Raw genomic sequence first — 17,312 nt, 5'->3', positions numbered from 1 at the left:
TGTACCTCTCTGTACCAGGTTGTAGGCTCTGCTCACTGACCTGCAGTCCCCTTCTGAAGTGAAAGCCCACAACATCCTGGAGACAGTCAGGGCATGGCTCAGTGTGAAATCCTAAGGCAATCAGAGACACCGTATGGTAGAAGACAGGAACTAGCAGCATGAACAAAAGCAACGGGATCAGGTGTGTGCTGACTCTATACATAAGAAATGGAGATCTGGACATGGTAGAGATAAAAAACAACCACATGGATAGGAGAACCAGGAAAGCAGACCACAGGAGAAAGGCTTGGATTTGTAACTGGATGTTTGGGTGATGATTTGTTCAGTCTTCCCCAGCAGACCGCAAGCCCCAGGAGGGCAGGAATACACTGCCTTTGCACACTGATCTATTCCCTGCAGTCTGCAGTGCCTGGCATCATGAGTACTGGCCATGGTGGGCTATATGGCCTCCCCACTAAACTCCTATGACTGAGAACCTCCGAATGCATCCTTATTTGGAAATAGGGTCATTGCAGATGTCCCAAAGATGGGGTCATACCAGTTTAAGGTGTCCTTCTGAGGAGAGGAGAGAACACACAGAGAAGCCCGCATGACAGCAGAAGCAGAGACTGGAGTGGGTCAGCTCCAAGCCAAGGGACACCAAGGACAGCTGTAGAGAAGGTAAGAAGAGGCAAGGACGGATCCTCCCCTAGAGCCCTCAGGAGGAACAGAGCCCTGATGACACCTCGATTTCAGAACCCTGAAGGTAAGTTTCTGTGGTTCAAGATCATCCAAGTATCTGATAATTTGTTACAACAGCCTTAGGAAACTAATGCAGCTGCTAAAGGAAGAATGGAAGAAGGAACAAATGGGTGAAGGAAGGCAAGGCTGGTTCACACCAGCATGCCAGGAACAAGGCTGTGCCCCTGGAATAACTGGCATGTTTTGTGAACCAGTGAATGCGGGAATGGGCTCCACATGCAACTGTTAGAAGAAAGAGTATTCGCTTAAAAGGCACTTTTTTCTGGTGGGTACCCAGAATTGACACCCAGGACACTCCATTTCCTGTTTGCCTGGAGAACATTCATAGATTACAGTCCTAACCTTATGCCCAAATTTGCCATGAAATATCTCACTTATCATTTTTATCATTTTTCCAGTATATCAATAATCTTTAGGAACAAAAGACATGGTTCTATTTGTAGCATTCTGTTTTTAGTGGTGGTATATTCATTTACAAAATAGAGTAATTCTCAATCGCTGAAAATTAAATGAACACTGGCAGTGAGCTGTACTTTTTTTTTTCTAAATGGGAAATGGGTAAATAAGACCCAGGGTCTTTTCCTGGCCCTCATCCCCCTTGGCCATTATAAGAGCAAATCCTCAGAGAAATTATCAGACATAAGACTTCCCAGAGCCTATGAGCACCAGCTCATTTATCTTCACATTTTTCTCCATTAAATTTGAAGAAGTGGCAGTTGGGGAGAGAAGATAATGGATAGAAGCAATCTGAATTTTTCAAAGAAATTGGGCTGGATTGGTCTTTTCTTCTTGTTCATCTAGAAAAATTTGTCTGCCTTGACAATTAGGAGACAAACTATCCTGAGGTTCTAAGAACCTGCCTCCTCCCAGAACCTGGAGACTTAGCTACTGTAGCCCTCAAACCACTTCTGCTTGGAACAAAACAGGAGCTGGGGCTCTGGGCAGGAAATGGTTCTGCCAACTCGTGACAGTGTGGGCTGTGGGAACAGAGGCTAGCCAGTCACCAGGCACATGCCAGGCATTGCACAGGACACACGGCAGAGATGGAGAAGCCACAGAAAGCCTCTATGGGGAAAAGGGCTTGCAAACCAGTAGTTACCAGGAGCAATTACTACTGGGAAGAGGAAGATGGTGGAGGAGAGGTGACAGAGGAAGGCTCCATGAAAAGAAGTGAAGCCAGTGTCTGAAAACTGGGAGCTTTCTCGGGAATCAGGAAGTGGCATTGCAGGCCAGGAAACTCAACACATTCTAAGTCTTTGAGGTCAGAGTGGGGAACCACTGGCCAAAGATATCTTCTTGGTGATACAGTATCTCTTATCAACTTCCCTCTTGTCTTCCCAGCACAAGTCTACATGTCATCTGGAGACGGTAGCTACAAAGAGGTCTTGAGGAAGCCAGGGGGAAGGTAGGGCATGCCTCGAACCAGTAAAAACGCTCCCAGGATCTGGGAACATCCCTGGCTAAACAAGTCCTGTTCTGACCTAAGGGGCCCTCTGAGTTTTAATGAGATCGAAGTTTGCTTCTTTTCTTCTGGGACAGCTCTGATGAGTCAAGGAGCTCAGCATCTCAGGGAAAGAACTATTTTAAAAGGATAGAAAATGTCTCAAATGTAAGGAATTTGGTTACAAATGTGGGCCCTGGTGGTAGGACAGGAGAGCATAGCTGCATTAGGGAACATATTACCCACTTCTGGAAAATTCAGCTGTCAAAACAGCAGGGTTGTCTTTAGTGAAGAAAGGACAGCACATCCCAGTATTCCCCAGGAGAAAGAGTGTAATAAGGACACACTAGTGTGGGAATGTGGATGTGCTGAGGTATATGAATCCTGGCTGTCTTAAGCACGCAGGGATGGTTAAAGGAGCAGGACCTGGGAGATATTTGAGATACATGAGAAACAGCCATCAGGAAGTGTGATAATTTTTTGCAGTAACATATTAGGCTGAACAGTGGCTCCCCAGATATGCTCACATCCTAATCCCTGGGACCTGGGACTAGGACCTTATATGGCAAAGGGTTTGCAGATGTGATTAGGTTAAGGATATTAACATTTGGAGTTACCCTGGATTATCTGAGGAGGAGACAGATATAAGCACAACAGTCTCTATAAGAGGGAAGCAGGAGGACTCAAGCGTCAGAGATGGCTGTGTGACAACAGAAGCAGAGGTTGGAGTGATTCAGCCACAACTCAAGGAATGCCGCAGCCTCTCCAAGTTGGAAAAGGCAAGAGCCTGTTAGCTCTCCATCACTGTGACAAAATACCTGATGTAATAACTGTATCAGTCAGCTTTCCTGTTGCTGGTACAAAATACTCAACACTTATAACTTAAAGGAGGAGAGGTTTATATTGGTTCACAGTTTCAGAGGACTCAGTCCATGGTTGGCTAGCTCCAAAGCAGGGTCATCATAGCCGAAGGGCATAGAAGGCAATACAGCAAGTCCCCGACTTACTTACGAATGAGTTCTGTTCCAGGAGCAGGTTCGTAAATCAGATGAGTTTGTAATCCCACAAAGTACATCTGTGACTCTTATACAGTACACCTGTGAAAGTTCACAACTAGAATGTTCATAAGATGGGGACTTATTGTACTGCTTAGTTCATGGCTGCTAGGAAGCAGAACAGGGGAAAAAATGCCTGAGAGGAAAGGGAAAGGGGGCAGAGAAGTACCCATGTCATGCTTCCATGACCCACCCAGACACATGCAGGAACATGCTTTACTAATCCTCTGGCTGACCCCAAGTCAATCAAGTTGACAATTAAGTTTAACTGTCACAACAACCCATAGGAAGAAGAATTTACTTTGGTTCATGGTTTTAGTCCATGGTCCACTGGCTCTAATACTTTAGGCCTAAGGCAAAGCTGAACATCATGGCAGTAGGAGCATGGCAGAGAAAAGCTGTTCATCTCATGGTGGCAAGGAATAGAGAGAGAGAGAGAGCCAGAGAGGAAGGGGCTGAGGACCAGATATAGTCCTGAAGGTCATGTTCCTATGATCCTTCAACTAGTCACCACCTCCTGTTTCTATTGATGTCCAATAATGCCCTCAAATTGGGCTCTGTGCCCCAAATAGCCAGGAAGCATGCCAAGGAGTCTGAAGAGTCAAGATAGAGATATGGGCACTACAGGTCAGAACGGTACTTGCACCTCTGCTGGGAAAGATTCCTTCCAGACCCCCTTCCTGGAACCAACTGGACTCTACCAACTGAGGAAAAAGTGGTCAACTGCTACAGAGGGAGTTGGAAAGCAATTTCTGACCAGGAAGATGGTGCACCAAGGGCTCTTCAGTTGGTCTGTCATGCTGCCGAGACACATACTGCATCTTCCTGATACCAGTGGGCAGCAGAAAGAGACTCACCTCCCATAGGCCGCATTTAATGGTGGCATGCATGGACCATTCAGTATAACATCCACTGGAGGAGGTTCCTTAAATAAATCTCATTAAAGGCCTTAAATCAAATCCACTCAGACCTCGGGTAATCCTTCCCCTCGACAGCAAACCTCACAGATCATTACAGTATTTCATCTTTTCCACCTGCTCCTGTGTGGCTGGGAACCTGCCTTGTAAACATGCATGGGGAGTCAATGGGAACAGCCTTCAAATGACCGATTCACCAGCCCCACCCCAAGCTGAGATCTGCAGGTGAGGAGCCACCTGGTCACAATGCCTCCTCTGCCAGCAAGGCTTTGACAGCTAGCTCCACTAAAGTAGAAGACACCAGTGCCCAGAGGGAATCAAACAGGCTGAATGAAGTCCCAGAGTCACCAGAGGACAGGCATGGGGAGGGAGGACTGGCATTTAGGAAGCAGTGATATTTCCTGAGTTTTCTCTGTCCTCGGAGGATGTACAAGGAAAATGCAGACAGAAGAATGAGTCAGGAGGACAGGGTGAGACCTCCTGCCCACACTGTGCCAATAGAACTCAAGTAGGCACCAGCAAAAGGTCTTCCTGCCACATGATGTCCTGAAATAGCCATCCTTTCTCCCCCTGATCCCTGAAAACAACAGATGGAGCCAACAGCTCTCATTCCTGGCCCACCTCAACTCAGGCGCTTTGATTCTGTTCCTCTGCATGGGTCCAGGTACATCCTCCTGCTTGGATGTGAATGTTGCACCTATGTCCTATGACACAGAATGTGGGGTACTGGCACAGAGGAGTCTCAAAGAGAAGGAGAAGTGGGGAGACAGAAGTGGAGACGAGGGGGGAAGGTAGGCATGAGTCCTGGGGTGGAGGGAGCCACATGCAGGCATGGCAGCATGCAAGACAGGAGGAAAACAGCTCTCCTTTTCAAACCTGTGCACTTAGAGCACACAGTGACATTGTCCACACTGTGACATTATCGTCGGGAAAGAACTTCAGGGCAGGCCTGGCCCTTGGTGACACTGTGGTAGGGGAATTTTCTTTCATTCCTTTCTCTCCCTCCCTGAAAGTTACTTTCTCCCAGACTTGCTGCAGATGAGACATCCAGCTGTCCCCTGGCATCCTGAGAGTGCCCCTTCTGCACTGCCCATACCAAAACTGGGGACCGGTGTCTGGGGGAGCTGCTTTTTGGCTCCTGGAATATTAGCCACCCATTCTGATAACAATAAATCCACAGGTCAGTGTGACACAAGCTTGGAGGCTCCATTCTTGCTCAGATATGAGGAGTTATAACAATACCCTTCTGGGGTCAGAACACAGAGGAGAGTCATGGAAGAAAGATCCCAGGGCTAAACCAAGTCTGTAAGACCCTTCCAACCATCAGGGAAACCTGCTCCCCATATTATACTACAGCTGGGATGTTTTCACAACCTCCGAAGCATGTAAGACCAGCGTGGTCATCTCGCAGAGTATAAAGATTAACCCAAAGCTGAAAACAGATGTCTTGAAACTATATCTCTCCAATGACTGTGGAAAGTAATCTCAGACAACATTTTCCCCAGAACAGATTTCCTCAAAGTGCATTCTAGAAAGTTCTAACTAGTCCTGTGAGCCCTGCTTGCCAACAAGAGTGTTCCTCAATCCCCTAGATAAGAGAAATACTATGGTGGGGAGAGTCGTGCGCTGGTTATCAAATTAACCTCAGAGAGGTCTGGCACTTCAGAATGTGATTCAGTATCACATTTCCAAGTCTGATGGACCACGGACTACTTTTTCCACTTCGATTAGCATCCAAACAGAGTTTCCATGCAACACACTCTGGAGAACCTGACTTGAAAAACTAAAAAGGAGGAACAGATACGGAGTTCATAAGCTGGGCTTCCAACACTCAGAAACCACCCCAAAATCCTAAGCAAAAAAGAAACTGCATGTTTGTATATTTGCGTGAGGTCAGAGGACTCTCAGCTTCCACAGATTGCCAACAGGGCTGTCCCTGCCCAGCTGAAGAATCACTGACCTTGCCAGTGACCTCTCTGGCCAGTCAGGAAGCCAGGCCATGGGGTGCCTTGGCTCAGGCTTCTCAGGCAGTTCCTCAGGAGGCTGGCTGGACCCGAGCCTTCTCATTTCTGCACACTGCAGAAACACACCTCTGCCCCAACACTCATGCCAGACCTGCTCTGTGCGGTGTCGCTGAAGGACTTCTGCTTGTGACTCCATAGAAATTCTTTGTTCTTGTATAATACACATTAAAACCCAGTTTAAAGATGGGTAACAAGTAATCATACTTCTATACATAGACTTTACACACAAACACACACACCATGAAATAACAGCACCACCCCCATGATACAGATTTGGAGACATTCTTTTTACATCCATGCTCTCCCCCTCTCCCCACTCTGCAGCTTGCAGCATCCTGTGTAAAAGGTCCTTACTCTGTGGTCTCCTTCCCCTCTTCAGCCTCCTTGTCACCCCCTTTACCCAGGTGACCTGAAGACCTGCAACCTGACTCTAACCTTTCCTGTGATGACTGACTGCCCTGCCTACCTCCAATAGAACAGGCTCTTCCCAATCCATGGGGCCCCAGAATGTGCACTATGGAAGAAGTGTTCTCATCATAATACCAGATATTACACAGAATAGACACAGAGTGGTTAGCAGGCCTTGAGCTCATTACGGAACAGTATGTCCCAAGCACCTACAATGGACCAAGTACTGTCCCAGGCACTAGGAATACGGCATAAAAAGTAAAAAGCAGACTGAGAAGGCCCTTGCCGTCAGAAAACTTACACTCTAATGAAGTGAATATAGAATCAAGATCATTCCATTGCTGGGACACAGTGCCCGACACCCACTTTTTACAACAGGAGAGGTTGATTTGACTCACAGTTTCAGGAGACTCAGTTCATGGTTGGCTGGCTCCAAGGTATGAATATCATGGCAGAAGGGTGTGGAGGAACAAAAATGCTTAGTTCATGTTGGCCAAGAAGCAGAGCAGGGGAACAGTGCCAGAGAGGAAAGGGTCAGGAACCAGACATATTACCCAAGGCCACCCCTCCACAGCCTACATCCAGCAGTGTGCTCCACCAACCCCTTGAGTAGATGCCCAAGCTAAACAAGTTGATGCTGCACCTTTCTGAGAAAAGTGGACTCAGGGAATAGCAAGCCAAGATCATTTCAGGAAGAGTAAGTACTAGGCAACAAATGGGTCAATGTGATGCAGAGAGGTAGAATGTGATATGTGAGCTAATGTGTGAAGTATAAAGAAGAGTCAGCTGTGAGACCTCCATTCTATGCAGCGGGCACAGCCTATGCAAAGGCTCTAAGATAGAAATGAACTTGGTGTGCTTGTTGAACATAAAAGCCAATATGACTGGAGTAAAGTGACTGGAGGGAATGGGTATGAACTCAGGCTGGAAAGGCACAAGGCTTGTGCACCAGGAAATGAAGCTGGGCCCTGGGCTCTATACACGGCTTCTCCTCCTCCAAGTCAAGCTCCCAGGGTACAAGCCCTGTGTACTCTGGATCCAAACTACCTTTCCAGCCTCAGCTCACAGCTTTCCCATCCACTCATTTTGCTCCAACTATGTGAGGCTTCTTTTTAGCAAACACACCAAGCTCATTCCTGCCTCAAGGCCTTTGTATGAGCTGTGCCTTCTGACTGTCCATGGCCTGACAAAGAGTTCAAGGGGACTAAAACACACCATTAATGGGCAACAATGGCAGACTTGACCTCCAAACTGAGACTGTGTCCTGGAGATTTTGGGAAGCCCATGACTGATTTTAAGCAGGGGAGTGATAAACTAGAGAGACAAGACTCCAGGTAGGCAAATTAGTAAGGGGTTTATGCAGACAACCCCAACATGAGATGACATGGGCCAACCTATGGAAATGGGGCAGGGGCTGGGAGGAAGGGAAGGCACTTAAGAGGTCTTTAAAAAGGAAAATCAAGAAGGCTGAAAAGACCCAGAGCATGGGACACAAAACACTCCTGGGTGATGTTTAGATCCTGACCTGGATAGCTGATGGCTCTATTTAGCTACTGCCAAACGGAAGGAATACAGGAAGACAGACTGGGACAGTGAGAAATAAATTTGATTTTGCATAAGTTGAGTCCACTGGACATGTCAATTTGGACATCTCTAATAAGCAATGGAAAACACAGTGCTGATGCTCGAGAAAGAGTTGTCAGCTGCTTAATAGGATTTGGGATTCGCGGGGACTCTGTTGGTGGCAATTGGTGCTAGAGGCATGGGAGAGATTACCCAAGGAGCACAGAAACGGTGATAAGTGGACCAAACAAATACAGGAGCTTTGCAGACAGTAAGACTTTGGTTTATCCTCTAACTTAGATAAAAAACGAGTGACTAGGCAAACAACCCTGTGTCCCCACCTCTAGCCTCTGCAATTATGTGATGTGTGCCCTGCAGAGATTTTACAAGTTTGGCCTTCTCAATGCCTGCAGAGGACCTAGCACAGTCCCCCAAAATTGGGAGGCACTGAGGCAGAGGTCACTCTCAGAACCATCGAGAAACAGTAGGACCTGGAGAAGGCAAGGCTCTTAAATCAGAGAAGGAAGTGGTTGCTAATACTACATGTATGCTGGAGGTCATGTTATATGAGATCAGTACATGGGCAAGGCAAGATCCTCGAAGGCAGCAACTTAGCGAGACAATGGAGGACCTTGAGGTGTTGAGTTGAGACAAGAACACTGGGCAAGAATCATTAACCAGACCAGAGCATTGAACCTGGTCCTGTCTAAGCCAGGAACACACTGGCATGAGGAAAGCAGAAGCAGTAATCAGCACCAAGCGTGATCTCACATCTCAGCCCTTGTTTCATCATCCATTTCACTGCTCTGACCATGAGCTCTGCCCACCTTGCCTTCTACATGTTGGCAACTAGATCACCAGTGAAGACTGGAGAGATAACTGGCCACCAGGAGTTTTGCCAGGTGTGCTTCTAGGATGGGAGAAAAACAATAACATCACATCTGCCTTTGCCGCCGCCCTCTTCTTCCTCTTCCTCCTCCTCTTCTTCTTCTTCTTCTTCTTCTTCTTCTTCTTCTTCTTCTTCTTCTTCTTCTTCTTCTTCTTCTTCTTCTTGTGTAATAAAGCAGGAATAAAATGATTCTAATATTTCCAGTTATTTCTAAAAAGTCCTGATTTATACTCTGAATGCCAAAAGGTTCTTGACCCATATAACATACAGAGAAAATCAGCTATGAGTTAAGAGGGCAGCAGTAAGAAAAAAACTCAGGGTGCAAGGTCAAAAAAGATTGTTTTTAATGGAAAGGCTTGAGCATCCTTATAGGCTGAATAAAGGAAAGCATGTTGCCTGTGATGGTTGAGTGATTGCATCAATTCAAGAAGTTTGGTTAAGAGAAGCTAGCTAAGTTGGCTCAGCAATTCCATGACCTAGGGCATGGGAGATCCACCCTAGGGCAGCTTGCCACCTGCATGTTGCAAAAGGGAAGGAAACAGCCTCTTCTGTTCCTTTGGAGGAGTTCCAGTCTTCACCTTGGATGTCATCTCCTGCCTTGAAGTGCAGACTCTTTGGCTTCCAGTGCAGATCCTTCATCCATCCTTCTGGCATAGACTTTTCAGCCTTCCATCACAGGCCCATTGGCCTCTGGATATGGACTCTCATAGGACACTGCAATGAACTCCAGACCTTCAACTAAATCCTTTGGTCTCCAGTGTGCAAACAGACCCTCGGGACTCTTCCTCATCCCACTCTGTGGGTTTGCCATTGTAAGCCAATCTTGTAAATTCTTTTATATTTATATATCTTGTGTTATATCTGTTTCTCTAGTATATACTGCCTGATACAACATTTGGTACCAGAAGTGGGGTCATTACTGTGACATTACCTGGACACGTGGCTCAAGAGCCTTTGAAATTGCTTTGTGGGAAGGGGATGTGCCCCCTGAAAGGGCAGTGTGTGAAGCTGTGAGTGTGAAGCCAAAGGTGCAGTGGAGACCCCAGAAATTTGGAGAAGCCAGGGACATAGATTGTTCAAGGAAAACTGCAAGGAGGGAGCAGAGCTAGCCCAAGAGATAGCTGTGGGAACTACAACCACTGGCAGTGCCATAGGGGTGGAACCACTCAATCTCTTTGGAGTTTACATCTTGCTACAGATTGCCTCAGATGCTGGACATTGAACTACAGTACTTAATGTTTGCAATGCTGGATTTTGGACTTGCTTTGTTCCCATTCCTTTCTATCCCTGTCTTTGTGCCTTTTGGAATAGAAATATCTATCTTGTGCCATTCTATGTTGGAAGCGTTTAACTTTCTTTTCATTTGTATAGGGGCTCACAGCTAAGAGTTTGCCTTAAAATTCAGAGGAGACTTTAGACTTGGAATTTTCAGCAATGTTGAAATTCTTAGGACTTTGTCAATTCTTGGAGATGGTCTAAATGCTTTTTTGTATAAAGAATATTCATGAGTCTTTGAGGGGGCAGAATGTTATGGTTTGTGTTTACATGTCCCCCAAAAGTCTCATGCTTTTTCAGACGTGGTTGAATCTAGAGTGTGTGACTGATTCATGGTTGGCATAGGTGCCCGAGGGCACTAGGATTAAGGGCATGAGTGCTACCTGCCCTAAGTAGACTGAAGAGGCAGAAAGACACTGTTAAGGTGCCTTTTACTTTTGCTGTCTTCTGCCTCCATGAACTGTTGCCCCTCTGCTACCCTGCCTTGGAGCCAACCTACTGTGGACTGAAACTTTTACAAACTGTCAGCCAAATAAACCTTTCCCCCTTTAACCTAGGGTGTCAGGTATTTCATCTCAGAAGTGAGAGAAAAGTAACTAAGACAGTGCAGAATGCTGTCATAAATATAACAAAGGACAAAGTTAACTACTGAGGCAAGCTCCTTGCAGAGAAGGGGGCAGAGATCAATAGAGTGGCTGGACAAATGGATCCTGCAAATGGGCAGCAGGGTACCTGACTTCCTCTGAGGCAGCCAGACAAGAAATAAAGGGGAAGGCAAAGTCAAGATGGAGTTTTTAGTAAGGGAGCAGCAGTGGATAAGGTCTCTCGTGGGAGGTTCAATTTGCTCTGTGAAACAGGAAACAGCTTCATCTGTTGAGCAGGAAAAGTCAAAAGATGGGCATGAAGTAGAGAGATGGGAAGAGAGATAAAAATGTGGGCTAGTCACACTGGGAAACAAACAACAGCAACTCTGGCATATGCTAAAGGCTTGAGATCTGTCACCAAGGCTGCTCCAAGGTTGGTGCCCATGAACTTGATACCACCTCCAGCTTACTGTGATCATGTGCCATTTCTCCAGGAACTAAGACACCAGACGAACCAGGGAACTTCGTAGAAAAATCCCAGCCTACAAACAGCCACAAAAGCTTCTCTTCCACATTCTTTGAATGCCTCCAGTTCTGATCGACAAGGAAAATTTTTAAATGTCAAAAAGTCTGAATATCCGCAGTGGAAACTTAAAATATGCAGTTCTCAAAGAAAAAGAAACCCATATATAAAAGTGTGACTGTGGGAGCCTTTGGATCCTAGTGGGTCTGGGTTAGGGTTTTGCCATTCCAGGCATTTTCCTTGTTTTTTTAGTGGTAGAGTTGTGTTCACTTCCTTTTTAACCAGAGAAAAGTGGATTTTCTTTTTATTCAGGATGTTCTGCTGTCCTGACCTGAGCTTCCAGGTCAACTTAGTTGCACCCAACTTTAGGAACCTCTCCTCACCCCCACCCTGTACACCAATCATGATCTTTACTTTCTGTGTCTTACAGAGTTTTAACTTTTGTGAGGCCTTATACACTCAGGGAGAGACTGCTCCTATCAGGGCCACCTAATTCCTAAAGTCAGTGAAAAGAGCAAAGATTCCTGGGAGAGTGAGTCTCATTTGCAAGCTATCTCCTTATCAAACCCAGCTTCCCTTGCCCTCCAGAAACTCAGGGCTGGGGACCAGTCAACCAGGAACAGCCCTACTACCCAAAGCTACTGAAGTCATTCAAGCCAGCCAATCTTAAACCGTATCCCCTTGCCCCACCTGGCCTTGCTTCTGAGTAAACTTCAAGGAAGGCTATGGCCTTAGCTTCCCTTCAATCCTGTCTTTTGCCTCTTGGGAGTTTTCTTTTGTCCTTGCCAGGCGTGCTGTGATAGTTAGGGTGAGGTATGAACTTGTTTGGCTTGAGGATCTACTCAGGGGGTTGGTGGAGCACACTTCTGGATGTGTCTGGGCGGGTTAGGGAGGGGTAGCCTTGAGTAATATGTATAGTGCCTGGCCCTTCCCTCTCTGATACTATCCCTCTGCTCTGCTTTCTGGCCAACATGAACTAAGCATTGTTGTTCCTCCAAACTCTTCTGCCATGATATTCATGCCTTGTGCCAGCCAACCATGGACTGAGTCCCCGGAAACTATGAGCCAAATCAACCTCTCCTCCTATAACATGTGGGTGTCAGGCACTGTGTCCCAGCAATAGGAAAGCTGACATGCCATCCTCCTTTCCTTGTAAAATGTAGTCATAGATTCTCCTTTCAGTGGCCCTGGACTCTTCATGTTTTCACCCCCAAAAAGGTAAGTTCTGGTGGGTACAGATGAGACACCCCACTCCCTCCCTCCTCACGCTGGCCTTTCCAGCCACCCTGTCATCATGTACTGTGCTCATATGCTAGCACCTTGCTAATCCTGGCAGTGAGCAAGAGTGGAGGTAGCCTGACAGCATCCATATATCATGGGGCCCAGATGGTCCTGAGCATTGTCAGCCTGGAGCAGCTAACAAGCCAGCAGCTCTTGCATTCTCACACCTTTCTGACTGTTTTAACTGAAATGTCCCTGAATCCACTTTTTTAAAAGTCTGCTAAGTAGACATTTTTAAAAACTGTGCACTTTCTCTTTATGTAAATAGGAACAAGCCACCTACACCCACACAACCATATGCCAGAGTCTAGTGCTGTCTACTGAAACACATCCACTCATCTGGCCTTCCCCAGGAATACTCAAGCTCACCAAGGAGATCTGGCCTTTCATTTTCCAAGAGGGGAAGGCATGTGGGAGCTGTGTGTCGCTCAGAACAATGGGAATTTCTGCTCCAACAATGTGCAAGCACTGGACCTGTTCCAAGAGCTGACGTGCTATTAGGGAGAACCACAGTCCATGAAACGAAAATGCACACACACAGGCACACTCATCATACATGTGTGCACACACTCATAAACATATACACATACACAAACTTATGACCAGAAGGAGCCACAAACCATAAACCACCATTTGGTCACCTCAAACATACACAGTATATGACCACTTGTCACTAACTCTCCCCACACCACCTGAGGCAGGCCCCTGGGTACTTCAAAGTCCTACCTCCAAGTATTTCTGAGAGTATTCAGGGCCAATCCCAAGAGTCACCAACATCCTATCATGTATGGTACCTTCCAAGTCTCTTCTAGTTCCCTTCTTTGAGAGTCATAAACTGGAGGCAGCCATGTACAGCTGTCACCACACAGCAGGTGGGCACTGCTGCCACTTCTCCAGGATGCCACTGTCCTGGGACCACCCGATCTACATCCTACTTCTCTCTAGTTCAGGAACCTCTTCTCTTCCCCCCTCTCCCTGCATTGTACTTGGGAAGGAATCAGACAGCCAAATGTGGTCCAGGGCCCAAGTCAAGGGATAGACTCCAGCCTTATCCTTGGTATTGAAGTGATCTCCTGAATCCAAGTATACTTGCTTTCTGCTTACCGGGCAAGAACCCTCCCAAGAAGCTCCTTCATCTCTTCTGCACCTCCACTCGTGGACAGCCCACCCAATCCATTGATCAAATGTTCCCAGACAGACTCAGTCCCACTAGCAGACACTTCTGTCTCTCAAGTGAGGAGGAGCCACAAGCCTCACACACAAGGTAACTTTATATTTAATCAATACTGTCAAAGGATTGACATACTTCTTAGGACGTCTGCAAATTGAAGAGGGCATGCAAAAGGTGGAAAGGTGAAAGAAGCAAGGGGAGAATATGAATATCATTATTTGCCAAGGGCTGCCTCCCCTGTCCTCAGTGACCAGAGAGAGAGTGATCTACTCCTTTGGTAAAATAAGAGCAACTGCACATCCTCGGTATGATCCCTTGACCAGTCCTTATGCTTCCCACAACCCACCAGCCACAGATGCACAAGAGTGGCCCCTCACACACACTTTCTGTGGAAAGCCCTCAAACCCTTCTCTTTACCAACACTTGCTGAGCATCTGTCAGATGCCAGGTACTGTGTTTGGGCTGTGGATACAGAGGCAAGGCAAACAGCTTCCATCTACAATGGCTGGAAGGGAACAGGAAGAGCTGATGTGGGGAGCCTCTGGGCAAATGAGGTGTAATGATGTTCCCCAGTTCTCAGGGGAATACCTCAACATGGAAAGACCTGCACAATCAGATGGCAATTTGTAGGATCCTTGAAAGTTTATAAATGGGGAAAGATGGCTAGAAAGAAGGGTGGGGAACATTCCAGAATAAGATCTCACTGCCCTTACATTTTGCAAGGTTCCAAAGGTAGCCTGTGTCCATCCCTGAACTCCTCTAGAGGCTCTTTATTGAGATGAGCACAGAACAACAGTGTTCGTATGTGGGGGACTTGGCCAAAGAGTGAATGGTCATTAAAAAGCGGGACAAAAGTGCATAGGCTATATGAGGAGTGAATGGTTAAACTGCAGGGCAAAAGCACGCAGGCTCTATGAGAAGTAAATAATTAAACTGTAGGGGAAAAAAAGCACACAGGCTGTGTGAGAATCGAATGGTTAAACAAGAAGTTTAGATTAGCGAAACATGTTGCATCTGGCCATTGTCCTTCCCCTTTCCCCAAGAAAAACTGCCCAGCTTTGAGACAGCTCCTTGCCCAAAGTGCTTTTCTCTTGCTTTTTTCTCTTACACTGACTGATATTCTAAATGAAAGCCAGAGTTCTCGGCTTGGTGGCTTTTTCCTCTCCAGAGAGTCTCCCTGATGGCCGGGTGCTCTCAGTTTAGAATAACCTCTCTGGCCCTCTTGGTGACTGAACTAAGTCACGTCTCCAAGTAACCTTTTCCATCCTCTATGCCACCTGTGGTCACTCACTGAGACATTCATGAGTCACCATGATGTGATTCTATAACCCTTTCTAGTCCCACGAGTTACAGTTAGCAGGCCACAGTCATCAGGCCAGAGAGTGCCCTGTCTTCTCCAGTAGACATTCTGGAGCAGGTCCATCCAATCAGTCTCCTGTCTCCTCTTTGATCACCATCTACCCATACCAGGAAGGTCTCTGGATGAGGACTTAGGCGCCACAGGTGGCCAAGGAACAGGACAAAGCTAATGGGATCTGTAGGCCTGGCCTCACCAACACTGTCATCTGTGGGTGCAGAACAAAAAGACCAGCTAAGATGAGCTCACAGGGGCACCGGGCCATGTGAGAGACTTGGTGTCTTTATCTGTGACATAAGAGCATCAACCAGGTGTTAACTCCAAAGGTCTACTTAAACACCAAATGCTACTGCTTAGGTAGCCAATATACTTTCTTAAACTGAAACAAAGGATCCCCTATCTGCACTGTAGTCACATGTTTTCCTTCACTCTTGTCACGTCCAGACATTTTATGGAGGACCTATCGGAAAAATGTGGGGACTAGGATAGAAAGCCAACTCTAACCAATCCCTACTGTTGTGAGAATCCATACATAGGTGCCTTTTCCTGCTTATTTTCCCTTGTCAATTGATGGATCTCACAAACCTATTGCAATTGTCTGGGTCTTAAATGTCCCCCAAAGGCCACATGATAAAGGCTTGGTCCCTAGCCTAGTCCAGGAAGTGTGTATGAGAAGAAAGTCAGTGATGGATGACAATTGACATCAGAAGAATGGTAAAGGGAAGGAAGGAACATCCCTCTCGACCAGCCCTAGTTCTCCCAAAACTCTGCCCTTAGAGCTGCATGATGCATCTCAGTTATGATGGCACTTACAATCCAATAACAGTCAGCCTACAGACTCCTGAACGTCAAAGAGAGAAGGATCTCTGGCCAGCCTGATAAATCTTGCTCCAAATGGAATCCATGTTTCCATACTCCCTGACATGACTCATCCTGGTAATGGCTATAATTTTTTCATTTATGAGAGTATACTCTTAAAATCTTGGAGAAGGGAAAAAGCATATGCTGAAGACCTTCTCTGCCCAATCTTTTAAAAAGAGAAGTTAAGCTATTTTGGAAAAAGAGAAAGCAACCAGCCAAACAAACCACTTGAGCATGATCATACAGGTGAAGAGAGAGACAAACACAGGCAGTTGGAGATGCACAGGGCCCATAAGTGGATCCTTTTTCAGAAGCCAAGAAAAGGTCAAGAATCAACAACTCAGAGAAAGAAGCTTAGAGTCCTCTGATCAAGACCTGGGGTCCAGATGGAAATTCAGGATGACTGGGCAGTACAGCCACCAGAGCCACATCTCTGACACTCTGGCTGACCCGCTGTCCTGCCAGAAATGCAAGATGAGGCTGAATCCCTTTTTCAGAGCACTCAGTTCACAAGGACAAACTCAGTTACAATGAATTTGAAGAGCCTCTTCAAATACTTTTGTTGCTGTCAAATTTCACTTCCAGAATGATGTTTGAGAGAAGTAACTTGCAAACTAGAGCTTGGGTTATTTTCTATTTGGAGAGAGAGAACAGTTTCAGTAAATTTGGCTTTCATGGCAATTTTCAAAAGGGATTCTCTTTTCATGCTCAAAGGTCTAAAGGGGTAGGGGAAGTGGGAGTGGTAGGGGAAAGGAAAGGAGGAAAAGAAAAAATAGGAGAAAAGGAAAAAATGGAAACAAGGTCTCTGTAAATAGGGAAGGGTGGAGGGGTTGAAGGGAGGGCAGAGGAAGGGGGGAAAAATAAGAACCAAGATATAACATGTAAAGGTACAAGACCCCAATGACGAATGTAACTGTATTGTATGCCTAAAATGTACCAACAAACTTAATGGAAAAAAAACGTGTTATAAATTTAGGATTTCTACGCACACCAGGCATCACCAGACCAGTTTTCGACAAATGGAAATGCATCAAGGATGAAGGGAAATGTTCACCATGCTAAGATCTACCCACAGCACAATAGCCACAGGGATCCTCTTAAAACATAAGTCAAATCATGTTCAACCCCCCAAGGGGTGTATTGTGACTCTCAGAACAAAAGCCAGCATCTTATTATGATGTCCAAGGGTCTATGTGATGTGGCCCTAAACCATTTCCCTCCT

At 46.3% G+C, this 17,312-nt stretch overlaps 1 protein-coding gene and 1 pseudogene across 21 annotated transcripts in view; both read right to left on the bottom strand.

Moving 5' to 3' along the window:
- Slc39a11 (solute carrier family 39 member 11) overlaps positions 1-17,312 on the bottom strand; it is a 486,128-nt gene that overhangs the window by 208,006 nt on the left and 260,810 nt on the right. The window lies entirely within an intron of this gene.
- Positions 1-17,312, bottom strand: part of LOC147828767 (coatomer subunit delta pseudogene) — a 77,901-nt pseudogene that overhangs the window by 45,971 nt on the left and 14,618 nt on the right. Inside the window, exon 1 of the transcript XR_015450130.1 lies at positions 1-17,312. This exon is cut by the window's left edge and continues 45,971 nt beyond it; it is cut by the window's right edge and continues 14,618 nt beyond it. The product of XR_015450130.1 is annotated as a coatomer subunit delta pseudogene (transcript).

This window comes from Heterocephalus glaber, unplaced genomic scaffold (genome assembly GCF_053883595.1).
Source record: "Heterocephalus glaber isolate CG9 unplaced genomic scaffold, H.glaber_assembly_v1.0 deba00000937, whole genome shotgun sequence".
NCBI classification, from domain to species: Eukaryota; Metazoa; Chordata; class Mammalia; order Rodentia; family Bathyergidae; genus Heterocephalus; species Heterocephalus glaber.
Note: the sequence above shows the minus strand (reverse complement) of the source record. Positions and strands in the feature narration are given on the sequence as shown.